This window comes from Excalfactoria chinensis, chromosome 5, assembly GCF_039878825.1.
Source record: "Excalfactoria chinensis isolate bCotChi1 chromosome 5, bCotChi1.hap2, whole genome shotgun sequence".
Taxonomy (NCBI): domain Eukaryota; kingdom Metazoa; phylum Chordata; class Aves; order Galliformes; family Phasianidae; genus Excalfactoria; species Excalfactoria chinensis.
The window spans coordinates 33795511-33810606 of record NC_092829.1 but is presented as its reverse complement, the minus strand read 5'-3'; the positions used below and the strand labels follow the sequence as shown (position 1 = coordinate 33810606).

Sequence of the window (15096 nt, the reverse complement as noted above, 5' to 3'; positions counted from 1 at the left end):
GGGTCCCAGGGCCCGGGACCAACTGCCTGAGCTTCTGAGTGACTAGTTCCCAATGGGCCCTGGAAGTCCTGTGTGGGACCAGAGGCAGGAAGCATTAGCTCACAGTTAAATATCGGTTGTCTCTGGCTCACCTATGGCACAACGGCTCTGTAAACACAGCAGCTGGCACCGCAGGGGATGGCCCTGCCTGGCAGTCTGGAATATTGTCTCCTGCACAGAGGCCACGGTGATGTGCTACTTTCTGATAAGTTGCTTCTGCTCTCTGTGCTAATTTGTTGCTTGATGAAGAATCTGTTTTGGCTTTGAGGTCAAACAGTTTGTTCAGGTTATCAAGTGAGCTCCCAGTCCAGGCAGAAGGAGGAGTGGGCCTGTCTTCCTGCTCTGCAGAATGTAAAAAGAAATCCTGAAGGCTGGTTCTCCCCCTTACTAGAAGCACTGGCAATGACAAGACTTACTCTATGAACATGTGCTCTAAGCTCTTAAATGTGGCTCCCAACTGAGGAAGAGCTCTGCAGCTTCAAAGCCCCATTGCTCTGCCCTTCTCTTTCCTCCCACATTTGGGTAACAGCCTCCTGGGGTTTGAATGAGTAAATGAGCCCTCAGCAATCATTAAATAAGGGGGTACACAAACTGATCTGGGTTGTCTGTGCAAGGCGGTGGCGTCACTCAGGGCCTGTGTCTGCAACATTTGTCCTGTTTGAAGACATTCTTCTAGAGTTAGATCAGATGCAGATTTGAAGTTCCATGGCTGTTCCAGAATTTAGGAAGCAAACACTGCTTGCTAAAGTGGTGCCTGTGTGGGAAATGGGCTATGAAAGCTTTCCAGGCACTCTTATTTTCCTTGATGAAATAGAGAGAGAAACTGGAAATTCTCTCCATTGGTCTTCAAGCACAGAACTGTGTGTTACTGTAATAATTTACAGTTACTGGAAACAGAGCCAGCAATTATAACATTTATTCAAGAGAAACTGTAGCTGATCCACTCCGTTCTGCAACATGGATTGTAAAAAGGTTAGGAGGAGCTTTTTTGCAAGGCAGTTTGGCTGACCAGCGTCAGAGGGAGACCTCTGTTTCCTAAGCAAGGTGCCACTTGAGGTGTTCCAGAGTTACTGTAGCCCTTCATCAATGACTGCTGCTACAAAATGTCCTCATCCAAAGCTGCATCAGGAGTTTTGCAACTTGCCACTGGTTCCTTTAGCAGATCTCCAAGATTTCTAGCGAAGGCCAGGCCCAGTGATTAATTACTGTGTGTACCACATTGCCAGAGCCTGCCTGCATGAGAGGCTGTAGGAGATGGCAGCTAGCAGGTGACTTGTGCTGCAGAGGCTCACTCTGGTGCAGCCAGCCAGGCACTCTAGCAGGAAGAGGGGAAATTTCCACACATCTCAGCATAGACGAGGTATCTTGTGTCTTTGTTCTCCTCTGACACACCTGACCCACAACCTGCGTGCTTCAAGAATATTAAAAAAGTACTTGCAGCTGTTCTCTGGTAAAGCACTGACTGCACTGGCCCAAGAATTTGAGCTGCCAGGACTCCCTCAGCCAGAAACTCTTCTTTATGTTAAGCCACACTGTCCCTCTCATGTAGGCTTGGTGGGAGCTGTTCATTTTTTTTCCAGCTGCAGCCGGGTCCAAGCTCTGCTCCCTGTGCCTCCACCACAGTCTGCCGGTTGCACTGATGTGGTTTTTTATTCATTTGGGTGTTGTTCAGCCAGAGCAGGTTCCCAAAGTGGTTTTCCAGCCCCACTGAGGTGTCCACAAGGAGGAGCAGCGATTTCCTAATGTCCCACTGGTGATGCCTTGAAAACTGCAGTGTCAAACCAGCAGGGACATCTTGTGCTGCTGACACTGGACACTTCACTATGTCACTATCTTTCGGGGACTCTCTCTCTCTCTGTTTTGTTCGATTTATTAGCCTCAATCAGTGTATTCCAATATCATATTTAGTAAAATAAGTTTTCCTCCTTAGATTGCTGCCACTGTTTTATTTTCCCTTCCTTTCCGGGGCCCCGGGAGGGGAGGGAGGGGAGGCCCTACGGGGCGGCTGCCCTGTCACGGATACAGGTAAATCTAGGTAATCCGTGACAGATGCCATGACCATCAATGAGTCCCTCAAGCTGCGGGATCTTGTTTCCTTCCTCCCCATCCATTATGGTCAATGTTACCATACCCCAGCCAGTCTCCAAGCATCATAGCCAACTAGGAGGCAGTAGAGAGCTGGAACAACCTTCAGAGGGCTGAAAAATGACTGCAGGTCTCCAAGCTTCCTGTGGGTCCTCCATGCACTGGGTCTTGTCAGAAGTTGGCAGCCATGCCTTCCAGCCCTCACCATATGGTCCTTTTCTCTGTCTTGGAGGCAGCTGCAAATCTACGCTAGGGGCTAGAGGGGCATTTATGATCTTTGCACAAGGGCAGACACCAGAGAGCACGAGGGTTGTGGCAGGACCATGTGGCTGTGCAGCTGAAGCTGCTGCTGAGATGTCTGGAGGTGTTCAAGACCAAGCTGGATGGGGCCCTGGGCAGCCTGCTCTAGTACCAGATCTGGAGGTTGGTGGCCCTGCCTGTGGCAGGGGGGCTGGAACTTGATGAACCTTGGGGTCCCTTTCAACCCAAACCATTCTATGATTCTATGCACAGCTTCTGTTCTAATGCCCTTGCTAGGGGTTTTTGGTGCACAAGGTATCGGTTAAACCAGTTTGAACTGGTTCTCTCTCATGTTTAGAAACTATCCCTGCTCATGCTGTAGAATTACACCCTGTCAACAAACCTTCCTTTCCTTCTTGCCCTGGTATTTTGGGAAAGGGGGAGGTCTTTCTACCTTTCCCTGAAGCTCAAGTTAATCTGTTTTAAACACACAACAAATGTGCCTCTTCCCTGCCATGTCTTCTGTTGACTGGTCCATCACCACACCCTGCTGCTCAGCTGTACCATTTCCATGCTCCTTTCCCTTATCTCCCTGTTCAGCTGATGAGATGAATTGGAGACAGGATCTGCTCAGAGAGCAAGCCCGTAGATAGAAGAAGAGCTGGCACAACACATGTGCCCAATATTATTTTCCCCATCAATTTATACATGCGTGTTCACAGCCAGCAAGACTTTATCTTCTTTATTTTCTGTTGCATTTCTGTCGCACTATGAGGCACACAAGGCTGTAAACTCTATGACACCTGGCCACCAGGAAAATGAGTAAGCTTGCACACATGAAGCCAGATACTGCCTTTTGAATGCTAACAGAGGGAAACTTCCTCTGTTGACCAACCCTGGGGCAGTGGGGTGAGGTCCAGACAGAAGCTGGAGCACTGAAAAAATACCTATTTGTTTTCACCTCTAGGGCCTTCTTTCTCCATGAGGCCACAGATGGAAGGAACGGATCTGAGAAAGCTGAACAAAGGGGTAATCCCCTGCTTTCTTTCTTCTAGAATTCCCCCCAACATACTGGCAAAATGCCTTCCACTTGTAAGGAACGTGTTTCCCACTAGTGCCACTCCTTAAGCCAGCTCCTGGGGTGCCAGCTGAGCACAGGATGGCAGGAGGAGACTTTCTAGGCTCCTGGAGAAAAAGAAACCACAGTGCCTTTTGGGATGGCTAACACAGCTTGGGCTGAGGGAGTGCTGCCCTGGACTGCCCTCACCCAGCATTTCACATGGACCTGCAACCTCATGAAAGGCTCTTCTTCTCGCACCTCCGGGCCCTCTGCAAATTGCCTCATCCCGCTGCTGGGAAGAGGGGGCTTTCCCAGCTTTCATTTATTCCCCTGCTGTTGCATTGGGTTTATGCTAATTGTGGGTGATTAACTGACTGTGGGCTGGAAACTCTTCTTACAACTCTCTGCAAGCCGGCTGTAAGGAAGGAGCCAGGGAGCAGTGGTGGTGAACGAGTAGTAATCTGTATGTTCTGCCTTGCAGCTGGGCCTGCTGCAGCAAAAGGCAGCTGGACAGGACAGTATGGGGCGAGGGCTCAAGCACAATTTGTACTTAGGGTGAAAGGAGCTGCCTATCCTGCACATCTGACTTTAGTTGTTGGGATGAGGTCTGTCCAGCTGGGTGTGCCTTGGGACCTTGACTCAGGAGCAGTAACTGGGAACAGAGGACAGTGGGGAGCACAGCATGTTTGTCCTTCCCTGGAGGTCACTGTCCCACCGGGCTTCTTCCAAGAGATGCTTTTTCTACTGTAGATCTCATAGTGACTTTCCCTCCTGGAATAGCTCCATTGGCAGGGCTGTTCAAGAAACACTTAGATGTTCTGCTGAAGGGCATGGTTCAGTGGGAAATATTGGTGATAGGTGAGCAGTTGGACTGGATGATCTTAGAGATCTTTTCCAACCTTGGTGATTCTAATGAAATGCAGAATGCTTAAACTCAGCTTGCAGTTGCCTTCGGAGTCTGCTGCTTCTGCTCTGATATAGAGAAGGTCTAGTGTGCCTAAGTGGTTGCTTTTTGTTGAGTGTTGGCACTTGTCACTGAGCTAAGAGCTTGGCCATGAACTTGTGCTCTGCGGGGCTGGAGAAAGGTGGATGCTATGGGTATTGGGGTTGTTCTTTTCTATAAAAAGGGGAATGGAGAATAAGCTGTGATTACTTCTGAATATGCCTGGTCTCTTTCAGCAACCAGATGTACCTGTAGGTCAGAGATGACTGAACTGTCTTCTGTCACCATCCCACAGCCAGCTTCCTAAGCCCGGTAGGCAACATCACCCATAAACATTTGTTTCCTCTCTAGAGCCACCTGACGCACACACGTGTGCCTTCAGCAAGGCACTGACACACTCACTGCCAGGTGCATCAGCTCTACAGGAACATCCCAACCAGCAGATCCCTTCTTGCCATGCTGTGTTCCTCCTGCAGCAGGCAGGCAGGGCTGCGGTCACACGGAGGGCAGGTAGAGCAGGTCCCTGCAACATGACAGGACTTGCTCAAGGCCTGACTTCCTATTCCTTGTGCCTGCCCCCCCTCCACTTTCCCATAAACTCTACCTTTGTTTGACTCTCAGCACTCCCTTCTTTTGTGTCTTTTTTTTTTTCTTTACAGGTGGGTGGGACTTCTGATATGCATTGCAAGATGTCTGGAGCCATGTGGTATAGCCCAAATATAACAGCACCAGGCAGCCAGAGAACATCTTTCTGTGGTCACACAGGAAGTGTGTCTCTCTGAACGTCCCCCACACCCTTTCTGCACAGGGCATGATGATGTCAGGAAAGGAAGCCATAAGACAATTTTGAGCCACTGAGGAGATTTTGGCACCATGCAGTGCTTGGTGAGGGACACTTCTGCCTTGCAGAAAGCATAATTGGAGCCCTCCTGAATGAAGATGTGCCTCTGCTGTGAAAACAATGGTGGCTCTAATTACAAGAGAAGCATCTTCAGTCTTAGAGCTAAATTCTTGATAAGGAAATGTCCCTATCTAATTGTATCTAATTGAGACCTGCACTCCAGCTCCTATACATGGGTGATGCTCAGCAGCTGTGTAGAAGTAAAAACGATCCAGCTGACTTCTCACCCATCCCCATGGTGCTTTACAGCAAAGCTGATGAAGCCTGAAGATGTCTCTCCTCACAAAACCTCACTGCATCCCTCTGCGTGTTATTGCTGCTCTGAGGCAGGGATGGCAGAAAGCCCCCATGGGGATCTCTGTTTGATTTTGGTGAAATCAGATGTTGGCTTGGGATTATGCTTGAGCCTGAATGTGGGAAAGAAGGCAGCTGTAGGTGCCTGCTGAGCCATGATGTGGCTCTTGTTCTCTCCCTGCTGTCACAGGTTGCCCTGCCCTGCAGCTTCTCAGACCCACATGTAAACATTGAGCCACCAAACTCCTCTCCAAGATACCTTTCATCTCCTGGGAGCAGAGAGATTTGCTGTGTCCAGAGCTCAGCTGGTCACCTTTCTGTGATGAAAAATCCTGCTGCCTTCATGTCATGACTTCGGGGCTGTCTGCTGGGGTGCTGTGTTCCCATCCCAGTGTCGGGGGCCAATTTTTATTGGTCTGACTCTAATGGGGGCAGAGTCCTTATCCCAACCATAGCTGTAAGGAAACTAGCTGCCTTCTCAGCTTTTCCAGAAAAAAATGTGATGGCTGGGAGGCTCAGTCCCTACTTAAGATGCTGCTATGATGCTTCTTAAAACTGGCTACTGGGAACTAGCAATGACACAAACTGTGTTTGGTTCCTGACCAAGTCTATGCTTGTCTGTGACGCAGTTAGAGTGAAGTAATACATGTTGCACGTAGAAAGGTCCGAATTTCTTGTAGAGATGAGTATTAGAGCTGAGCAAAGCTCAGGAGCCGTCCCTGGCCTGATGGTAATTGTAAGGTATGGCAGTCCTTTGCAACTGCTTGTTACCCTGTATGCAGGGCTGGAAGGAGCCTCCTAACTCATGTCCACTTACCTTCTGTTTTCTTCAACTTTGTCGACTGTTTTCATAAACAAGACATGCTCTGTCTTCAAGGGGAGGGGTTTGTCCTCATAGTAATCCAGCTGAAAACCTTTCCAAAACCTGCAGGCTCTGTGACCGAGAAATCACCTTCTCCTTTCCTACCTGCCTTCCATTTTGCCTGGTCCATACCCATTTAATTTTCATCAAAAAATTGTTCCTTTGATTAAAAATGTTCCTTTTCTCCTTCAGCAAGAGAAAACTCAGAACCCAGTGAGGAGGCTAACCAGTGGTTACCTCTCAAGATCACCACGCAGTTTGCCCCAAACCGTAGCAACTCACATATCTGATGGTTAGAGCACTGGATTTTATAGCCCCATAGGATTAGAAATAAGACATAAGAAGAGAGATTTCAGAAATTGCTAGGGTGTTCAGGGAGGCTGAGACTTACTAGTTCACCCCAGGGCACATAGAAAGGACTGCCCTACTGCCTGAGCATAGAATCACACACAGAATGACCCGGGTTGGAAGGGACCTCAAGGATCATGTAGTTCCAACCCCCAGCATCCCTGTTCCTACCATGTGAGGGTAGATGCCAAAGGGGATTTGCAGTGACCAGTGAGAATTTCTAAGTCACTCGACTGCCAGTAGCACTCAGCCAAAGTTCAGGGAAGGTGAGAGGAAAGCAAACCTTTGCATTTTCATGACAACATCTATTTTAACTTAGCTAGATCTGTTTTCTCATTAAACTTAAAAGCCCCCTTGTTTTCAACCTCCTAAAAGTGGCAGGAAGTACTCCTCCACCTTTCCAACACCTTTAAAGCCTGGTGTGTTGTCCTTGCTGAATCTGGGCAGTTATCTAAATCAGTAATGGGAACTCCACTGATGCTGTCTGCTTCACAGAGACAAAAGCAAGAGATCATCCCAGCTCTACAGGGCTGATGAGCTGACGCAAGCATGACCCCATGCCATCTCCACCTCTGGGAAGCCAGGCAGGTTGATGATCTGCTGATAAACATATCTGTGGCTGAGGAGCTGTCTGCAGCATGGCTTCCATAATTACTAACTCTAGTTCAAAGACTTTTATGCAAAGGAACAACGGGGACCAAAACAGTGTTGCAGCGTGTTATGTACCACAGTGATTTGCTGTGATGGAAAGACTTGCCCTGTCGGACAAGCCAGCTTTTTGTGCCTCTGTCCTCTTCAGAGGGACAATTACAGACGTAATTCCTACCAGTAATGAGGGTATTGTCCATCTTTCAAGACAAATGTTTAAGATGAAAACAAATTTTCTCAAAAAGGAAAATGCCATCCAAATTGTCCTGAGTGAGTGTGCAGGAGACACTTGTGTTTTTGCCTTATTTTCCTGCCTTCCCTTAATATTGAGACTCATGGCCTTCCTGCTCTCAACAGGATGTAGACAACTCTGGGTCATCACCCACCACCTGGCCAGGCCCTGGCATCTCAGAGTGTTCACTGTGCTGCTTTTGCTGCAGCTTGGCAGTCAGTGACCAACAGTATGACCAGGCAGCCCCCCCTACAGCCAGAGCTGTATCTATTTTGCAGAGAAAAGCTTTGTATAAATCAGTCATACTCTGTTCAATCAGCACTGATGAGACAAGTTTCACCCCAGCTGTGGTCACCTGGAGAGGCTGTAAAACTTTCTGAATTATATTATCCCTTAATGACTGCCCTGTATTTGCTGAGACATGGTTTATTTTCAGTCAATTGCTTCCTTCTAAATGCAAACCTAGAAGAGAAGCCCAGTGTATTCGCACCCTGAAGGCAGAGCTACAGGCAGCACCTTCAAGCTATCACTGAATAACAGAAATCTATTCTGGCTGATGGACTGCTTTGAGGGGAAGAGAAGAAAGAGAGGAGCAGTGACATCTAGACTCAGAGCTGCAAGGGATGGAGGGGTGGCTCATTTCTTCTCATCAAGAAGATGGGAATCCTGGAGATGTCCAAGTCAGAAGTGGTCAGTGTGGTTGGGTCGCTCCATGGTTCATCCACACTGACTGTTGAGAATGGATCTGTGGTCCATCAGCTCTGTCTGTACTGCATGACATGCTCACCAAGACAGTATTGTTTTATTGTTTCACCCTAAAATTCATTGGAAAAAACTCATTAAAAAAAAAAAAAAAAAAAAAAAAAAAAAAAAAGAAGAAGAAGAAGAAGAAAAAAAGAAAAGAAAAGGTGAAACTGCCTGGCCAGAACCAGCTTGTAACCATATTCTCATTTCCATCAGATGAGGTGAAAAGACAGGGGTGTGAAATACATGGACTGGGTAGCAGCTGGGGCTTGCTCCATGCCTGGAGAGTTTCCCAAGTGCAGAATGACCAAAGGCGCTGAGGTCTCAGGGCAAAAGGGATGTCTGGAAGAATCTCACAGGGGGAAGTGATTTTGCTGTGAGTCACCCTCAGCTCAGGTCTGATATCCCTGCCTAAAGATGCAGAGGTAATTGTCTCTGATTATTGCTGGCAAATCTCTGTGAACTTCAGTGAGGATATGAAAGGACTGACATGTCTCTGAGATGGGGTTAAGATAGAATACGGCCAAGTGTGGGAAGAAAATTGAGCTGAGATGTAATTTTTAATTGTCAGCAAAGCCATGCTCTAGGACAGAGGGTTGAGAGCTGGACTTGATCTTTTCCTACTGTTATTCTCCTTCAAGTACAGAGAGGAGTTTGAGGAAGAGCAGCTAATGATCACCATGGAGTCATACTGTGATATTGGAATGTTCATGCTGGCCTCTCTTCCCTTCTATAACTATTTAGACCACAGCTGTGGCCAAAGACTTCAGGCAGGTGCCAATAAAATACTGAAGGGCAGCATAAGTGAGCTCAGCTGACCGCCTGGATGAGGAGTGAGGAAGGCTGGGCCCTAGACTGTATTGTTCCCTGTTCAGAACATTCCCTGTTTTCCAGAACAAGCAGTTTCAGGTTTCTTTCACCACCTTTGAAGGTTGGAGATGTTTGCTTTAAATGAATTCTGTGTTTTCTCCTCAATTACCTGAACCCAAGAGCTGGAGCTGTGATCAGACTGTTTGGTTTCCCAGATCTACTGAATTCATGAAAGACAGTTCCAGATGGTCAGTGTCTGTATGCATCTCAGGGCTTTTGTCCCATTTTGAGAAATGTGATGTTCCTGGCAATAACCCTCCATGTGCTTTGGCACCCCATGAAGGTCAGTTTAATAAACCTGTATCACATACCAACAGAGGGGAGGGAGCTCCCTTGTTCAACTGGAAGAGAGAAAGTTGTTTGTCCAAAGCCACACAGGGGAATGCTGTTAAAGCCTGAGTTAGCACTTCCAAATTTCTGATGACTAAAAGCAGATTTAGACTTTTGCTCTCTCCCAGCACCTACCACAGTGCTTTTATCATCTTAAAAGAGATGTTTGGAGACGGGGAATAGGCCCATAGCAAGGAAAGACAGGAGCTCTGTTCCCCTGTTCTTACTGGTACTGTAGAGCAAATAACCAGATGTTTCAGGATGTTCCTCCCAGGGTATAGGTGTATTTTACTGGTTAGCACATAATTCCTGTATTTCAGGCTTAGCATCTTTTGAGAGGAGTCTTGAACATCTAAGATTTTTCAGTTATATGCTGATGATTTGTTATTCTACAAATCTATTTGGCTTACAGAAAAGTAAAACCCTACAGAAGATATCATAGCATAACATATCCTCACCTCTACTCCCTTCAAGATTACACGCTGCTGCCCAGATAATATTCCAGGGTGGATGACATCTTTCATCTGTTCCATCTTATTAAAACCCCTTAGCACAGGGCATGAATATTCATGGACACTATATATAGCACTGTGAGTGTTATAACCCATGGCTGGGTGCACAGCTTGGGTACCCACATTAGGATGAGGTTGTTTGGGTGCTTGTAGGGCCTTTTTCTCCACAGCCACCCAGGCTCTTGCTGGTGGTGGCCCCAGTGCTGTGCGAGGACTCTGCTGCTCTGCTCTCCTGGCAGGGATTGCACAGGGTTTCAAAGCCTCTCTCCAGTGTGTGGTTATTAAAGGCTTTTGTTTATCTTGTGAAATCTGCTCTGTGAATGCTGACACCGGCTGAAGTGCTGGGAGAGTTTCCCCGGCTCTTCCTCTCGCTGTCTCTCACGGGTCTATTCCCATGAAAATGATCTCAGGTGTGCGGTGCGTCATCATCCTACCCCGGGCGCTTTCTGCCTTACTGGCAGGGAAGATGAATGCGCACTTTCTGAAGCTCTGCCCATGCCCCGGTGCTCCTCCTGCCTCCCAGCCCGCTGCAGGGACCCGGGGCTCCCAGCAGGAGAACAGCCCGTGCTCTGCAATACTGCCTCGAGCTCATGTGTGCTGCTCAAGCAGCATTTTCCCAGCCTTTCTCTCCCTTCTCACCCCGCAGGGACCCAACCTCTGCCAGAAGAGCCGAGTCCTCTCACGACAGGCTCTGCTGCAGCGTATGCCTCCAAATAGGAAAGCAACACAGGCTCCAGGGCTGGGGGTCTCAACGTGGCAAAGCTCATGCAGTGACAGCACCATGGTGGTAGTCCTCAGCCCACAGCTTCCTTCTGCCCAGCCTGGCTCTGCCCACGGCTGAGAAGAGGAACTGCCGTGCCAGCAGCCACATGACCTGCAGGACACCCACACGAGGGGCATGCTACAAGAAAGGGATTCAGCAGCCCTGCTTGCCGTATCCCTCCTCTGCAGGGCCACAGATGTGTCTCCACAACAGGCTGATCTGTCCCAGCACAGCCTTGGCCTTGCAGGATGCCTCCTGCCACTTGCTGCAGGGGTGGTGGGAATACAGTCTCAGCCTGGTTTTTCCATGCAGCACTGCCGTCCATGCTGCAGGCCTGCAAGAGGTTGCAGCAGAGCCTGGCTCGCTTTCTGAGAAAACAAGGAAAGAGAGATTTACCCTAAGCCCTGGGAAGCCCATGTATTTTCATTGTATTTTAATTTAAAGCGATTGTCTGCCCCGCCCAAGATTATCTCATGGGAAAGAAAAGCCTGGCTCAGTGACTCGTGGTGAAACTTGTCCCCGAGCCAGATTTCCCACACCTGATGTTCCTCTGCAGCAGCAGAAACCGGTGTATTTCAGTTCACAACACTGCCCCAGGGGCAGCGCTGGGGGTGAGGGGACGGAGGGGGAGGATGGGACCCACATCTCCTCCTGCTCTCCCAGAACAAGTCAGGCAAGTTTGGGTGCTTAGTGGCTGGGTCCCAGAGCTGGAAAGGGCATGGTGTCACCCTGGGAATGGGCATCACGTGGTATCGCAGCCAAGGGAACCTGTCTCAGGGATACGTTGAAACATACCCTGCTCTCTTGTGCAATAGGTCTTTGCAAGTACAATGCTGTGTTTATATGGTGGGAACGAGGAGCCCAGGGCTGGACTCAGCAGATGCGTGAGTAAGCAGCTTCCAGGAGGCCCAGGTGCTGGCTGGGCCAGCCCTGAGATTCCTCCTCGGGGAGCAGATGCACACAGAGAGCTGGGGCTTGAGCAGCATTTCCCAGCACAGGGGGGTCAGCTTTGGAACTGTCTGATTAAAGATGAGTGGTTTCTTTGTGTATAAACACTCTATCACCTGGATGCACCAAAGCATGATTTAGCTTGGCTCTGAGAGAGACAACAATGCAAAGGAGAGCCAACATCTGTAAGCAGCACGAGCAGGCTAAAAGGTGGAAAAAAGTCAAACTGGCCCCCACTTCCAAACTGTAAATGATTGCTTCAAGTGTAATTCATTAAACAACTTGATGAAAAAGCTAGTTAGCACCTGAGGTGCATTTAAAAAGGTGGTAAGGCAGTTAACACAGTCATACTCCTCTCAGGAAAGGGGGAGGGTGAAGTGTTCTTGTGATTACATCTCAGTGGGGCTCCAGGTTCTGATTGCTCCCACAGCTGGGCTCATGTCAGCTCCTGGTCAGAAATCAGCCTGTTCTTTCATAGTAAGTAGGGTGTAACCTAGAGGGCTTCAAGCTCTCCTGAAGGAACCTTTGAGACTTGCCCTTCTGGCTCTGGGAAGGAGGCTGTGTTGAGTCAGATGAAACTTGGTATTATTTGGGGGATTAATTCCTTGTCAGGGTTTAGTGGAAGCTCAAGAAAACATTGCCAGCTGGGATCTTGGCGCAGCTGAGCCCATTTAAGGTGTGCAACATATAGAGAAAGGAAAAAAAAGGCCCCAGTCTTCTTCACATCGCTAGCATCAGAGCTCTATTGGGGCTTCATGTGGAGTTATGTGATGTAGTGTTTGCCTGTGCTGGAAGAGTTGTGGTGTTGGCTACACCAGTAGGAACCCTCTGATGAGTTACTCTATTGGATGCTGGAGCTTTCCAGCCAGCATCTGAGTCAGAAACTGAAGTAAGAAGGGTACTCGAGCCTCTACTCTACATGTGCTATTGATAGCACTTAATACTGGTCATTGTGCTAATCAGGTTGAATAAAGGTCCCTTCTTGTCTCAGGTAAGCAATGCTTGTATGGAATCATGCTTGGCTAGCTTATTCCAGCCTGGTGGGGTGGTTTGTATTAGCAACGGTCTCCTAGGAACCATGCTGTGCTCTCAGCATCATCTGAAAATACAGGTTGGTCAAACAGCACTGAGACACAGAAACAAGCCTGAACTGTACCAGAGCTCTCTTTGTCCTAGCAAAGCCACCTGGGGCTCCATTTAATGAGAGCTTCACCACCACCCCTCCCAGGAGCTCGGCTGAGTTTGCGGGTTTCAGTGAGTTTTAGTGTGCTTATTGTGCACATGACAGGATATGGCTCAGTGGAATGACTCATTCCGTGAGAAGTTAATTCACACTTTCCTGCTGTTTCCATTCACAGGTCCTTCAGGGAGCTTGAATGCTGGGAAGCTGCAAAGCTGGCTCCACTTATCAGCGGTAATTCCCTGTTCCAGTTTCTGCATCTTTATGTTCTCATTACCTGTGTTCCACCATGTTTCTTTCTTTTATCATTTGAGCCCCAGATGAGGACAGGTAGGAGCCCTCCACCGTGCTGTGAACTTCTAGAATAGTTTTGGTGTTATAGAGGCAAACTTTTCAGTACTTCCTTAAGCACTTGCTAGTGCTCAACTACCAGATTTTAAGTGAGTTCAGTGGCAAAATTACCCACCAGCCTAATGACAGAGCAACAAGCTGTTATTAGGGTTCCAAATGCAAGTTCTATTTGGGCTTGTCTGAGGCCCTCTAGACCAGTCCCTGGCTGATGGCTGAAGGAGGGGCACAGAGAGCTTTGCAAACTTAATTGTTGTCCCTTCAGCAACCTCCATCCTGAGCAGCTGCTGAAGGAGAGGAACGTTAATTGAGACCACAGGAGGATCTTGAAGGCTTACAGTGATGGGGGGGAAGGGATTTTTACCCCCGTTGAGTCCCTAACTTTACAATGGAGAAATAAGGCAATTTCCCCCTTACCTTACTATCAGTAAAATGGAATTACCTCTTCCATTATTTGTAATTCAAGCTTACTTTGCACTGACAAAATCGGGAATGCAAATTGCAGACATTTAAAAAAAAAAAAAAAAAAAAAGTTTATTTAAACAAATATTTGACACAGTCACAGAGGAAGAAAGCAGCTCTCAGTACAGTTTCTTTTCCAGAATGAAAGAATCCCTGTTTATACCAAGCTACTGCAGTACAATGTTTGCTTGCTCTCCCCAGCATGGGGCATGGCTGCTATTCTTTGTACCTGTGGGTTAGCTCTGTACAAGCACAGTGCAGCAGATCACATCTGAATCCTTGCTTTCACAGGTTAAAGAAATGCATACAGACCCAACAGGCAAACTGAAGCAAAAGTGCCTGTACAGGTAAGAGATGCATACAGGGATATATGGTTACTGAGAGCTTTGTTCAGTAAGTGGTACCCTGTCTAGAGATGTGTAGGACACCTCACCTCTAGCTGCTGCCTTTGTGCTCTATGTTTCTTTGGGTCCCTCAGTGGACCCGGACAGTGTTCTGTCAGGGAATGGGCAATGAAGCAAACATAGTAAATGTCTGTCTCTGACAGGAACTTCATGAGTTCCCTTTGCTTTTGGTTTCAGCAGACCAAGATGTGATCCTTGAGAAAGGAAAGCACAACAGAAAGACCTGAGCACTCCATTCCTGCTCAGCAACCTCAGGAAGGACAGCATGAGGTAAATGCTATTCTCCTGCCTAGGTTTGAAACAGAATTTTACTGGCCAAGAGGAACTCTCTCTCTTCAGATCCCTCCTTTTGATTCAGAATTCTATATGTGGACAACATTACATTGAAACTGACATCACTAGTCCCTGGAGGATTCCCTGGTTAAGCTTCTGCTCACACCAATCATTTAACACTGTTCCTTCTTTCCTTACCCATTTTCCCTTCTTTCACCTCTTTTTCCCTTTTATTCCCTTCCTTTTCTACATTCTCCCTTTTTCTTTTGTAACATACACTGGCTTTTCATCCACATTTCACCTCTTGGCAGCATTACAAACCTTTCACTGACACAGTTTGCTCTCTTCTAGGCAGATAGAGCCAAGCATGGCTGCTCCCCACCTGTTCTTTCTCTCCAACCGCTACACACACAAATGCCTTTCATAACAGGTCCCTAAGTTCATGACTGCATCTTCGAATGGGGCTACAGCACTGGCACTCAGTGGAGTCCAGAGTTCTCTTCAGAGAATATTCTGCTCAAAGAATCAATGCAGCTCTCAATGCATTTTCTCTTCAGCTTGCTTAATGGCCTTTATTTAGGAAAAGCCTTCTCAAGGGCACTCTGAATAC

The 15096-nt window shown here is 47.9% G+C and overlaps 1 long non-coding RNA gene across 1 annotated transcript; it reads left to right on the top strand.

Moving 5' to 3' along the window:
• The first annotated feature begins 12571 nt into the window (after window positions 1–12571).
• On the top strand, window positions 12572–14959 carry LOC140252757 (uncharacterized). Its single transcript, XR_011903700.1, has 5 exons — window positions 12572–12810; window positions 13178–13233; window positions 14101–14156; window positions 14394–14483; window positions 14838–14959. It is a non-coding gene; the product is annotated as an uncharacterized lncRNA (long non-coding RNA).
• The last annotated feature ends 137 nt before the right edge of the window (window positions 14960–15096 follow it).